At 45.3% G+C, this 2,414-nt stretch overlaps 1 protein-coding gene across 1 annotated transcript in view; it reads right to left on the reverse strand.

Moving 5' to 3' along the window:
* The window catches only part of ATAD2 (ATPase family AAA domain containing 2), a 63,719-nt gene that overhangs the window by 60,932 nt on the left and 373 nt on the right, over positions 1 to 2,414 (reverse strand). The gene's annotated exons all lie outside the window — the stretch shown is intronic.

A 2,414-nucleotide genomic window follows, 5' to 3' on the forward strand; every position in this document is an offset into this window, starting at 1 on the left:
GTGTTTAAGTAGGCTCCATGTCCAATGTGGAGCTTGAAAGCATGACCCTGACGTCAAGAGTCCTATGTTTCATGGATGGAGCCAGTCAAGTACCCCAAGAGTAGTTTGTAATTTTAATAAGGTGGTTAGAGTAAGCATCATTGAAAAGGTGAAATTTTAGCAAAGACTTGAAAGAGACAAGTTCTTGTGGGTAGAACCTGGAGCACCATTGATTATCACAAAGGTGAACTTGAGCAAGTTATTTAAGTCTCTGTGCCTCAGTTCTCTCACCTGAAAAACAAAGATTATCATATCAACCTCAAATAAGGTTAAGAGGATGGAGTTAACAGTTGTGAACTTCTTGGAACATGATTTCTGAGATTTTTTTAATTTAAAAAATGTAAAAGGTAAAGGAATGGATCATGCAGATATTCAGGAGAAAAGTATGCCCAACAGAGGGTAGAGAAAGTACAAAAGCCTTGGTATTCAAGGAGCAAGTAGAGCGTTGTGGCTAGAATAGACTAGGTTTTGCAAAAGGGAAAATGGGAGACGTCATCATAAAGAGATAGGGGCATCCAAACTTTTTAAACTTTTAGAACTTTTTAAGCAGGCTGACTTTTACAAAAATCACTCTGTAAGTGATATTGAGAACTGATGACTGTGGAAGTGGATTATTATTTACTAGGGTTTGAAACCAGGAGGCCAGTCAAGAATATATTTTAACAACCCAGGCTTGGGCTAATATGGTAACAATGGAAGAGCTGAGAAGTGGTCAGATTCTGACTGTATTTTGAAACTAGAGTCAACAGAATTTGCTAATTTGAAATGAAGAGTCAGGATGACTCTCAGGTTTTTGGCCTGAAGAACTAGAAAGATGCAATGAGTATTAAAATGGACTGTGGTCTTAACTGCGGACAGTGACTGAGTCTTAACTACATGCCAGCTGTTCAGGTAATCTCCTTACATGGCTCACTACCCAGGTGGTATCACCTCTTAACAAGTATAGAACCCTGGTTATCACTAAGCTGAGATTCGAAACTAACAGTTGTCTTAGGTAGCCGATTTACTTAATGCTCAAGACACCATTGTAATCACAGGATCTAGCATTTTCCAGAAGATAAGAAATATTCAATAAATATTTATTGAAATAATTAGATTTTCTGAATGTATGTTAATTAAGTCAAGTGATCCAAGTTCAGTGCAGAAGTGTCTGGCCTCCTCAAATCTCAATCTCTGTATGTGATTGAGAAACAGATTCTGAAAGTCAGGAAATTATTTTTTTTTTCCATTCGGAATCACAATGTCAGAGATTAAACAGACTTTTCCACTCCCCTCAGTAGAGGAGCCACTAGTACAGGGTACCTACAAAAAGACAGGGACAAACTAATTTCATACAGCGATCACTGCCTTGACTATATTTTGTCACCCTCTCCCCCTTGGCCTCTCATTCTGACTTCCCAGTTCCTAACCCTCTCTCTGGTGCTATTTTTCACAGCCCAACGTCTACCCTCCCTCAAACAGAACTAACTACTTCCTGCTGCCTTCACTTTTCTAGTGGTGCTTCCTCAACTTCTGCACCCTCTCGTTAACGCTGTCTCCTCCACCTGCGCCTCTTGGCGGCAGCTGTAGGAGGTGGAGGGACTCTCTCCCCTGGCCTTAAATCTGCAATTAAAGATCCTATTGCACTTCAGATCCAGGAGGAGAAGCAATTCTTTCAAGAACCGAAGAAGCTCCACCCCTTGGAAACTTCCCCTACAGACATCGTTTGTAACTGCAGCATGATATAACAGAAAGGGAAAGGTTCTGGAGGCAGAGGATCCAAGTTCCAATTTTAGATCTACCGCTCACTGGCTACCTTCTGAATCCATTTTTTCGTCTGGAAGACATACCATGACTACCCATTTTCATGGAGCTGCTAGGAGGCTTAGGTGAAGAAGGTATACGTAAAATGGGTCTCCATCGCTCCACATTATGCAACCCGGTATTATTCACTGCGCTCTTCCTACCGACCCTCTCTGGATCGCAAATGAAGGTCAGGGAACCTGGCTGACCCTCCTTCTATTCCCGCAGCCCCTAAAACATCTACTGTGCATCCGGCAGGGAGTCCGTGGACGCGTGCTGCCCACGACAGGTGAGAACCCAGGGCTGGCGCCTGGGCGCTAGATTAGGGAGGTGTGTGAGATGGGGGTGGGGGCGGCCCGACAAATCAAGTACCGGGGCGCTTCGGGGTCCTCGTGCGTGAAGTGCGGTAGTGACGAACTGCTCAGCCCTCTGCCACACAGCCCAGTCTCCTGCCCCGACCCACACCCACCGCCGCTCCGATCTCAGAAAGCCTTCCATTTTACTTGTCCTCCGCGGTGTTCCTTCCAGCCTCCCCCCCACCAACTGTCAGCCGGACCGCGCCGCCCACCCCCAGGCCCCACCCGGGCAACCGG

This window comes from Suricata suricatta, chromosome 15, assembly GCF_006229205.1.
Source record: "Suricata suricatta isolate VVHF042 chromosome 15, meerkat_22Aug2017_6uvM2_HiC, whole genome shotgun sequence".
NCBI lineage: Eukaryota > Metazoa > Chordata > Mammalia > Carnivora > Herpestidae > Suricata > Suricata suricatta.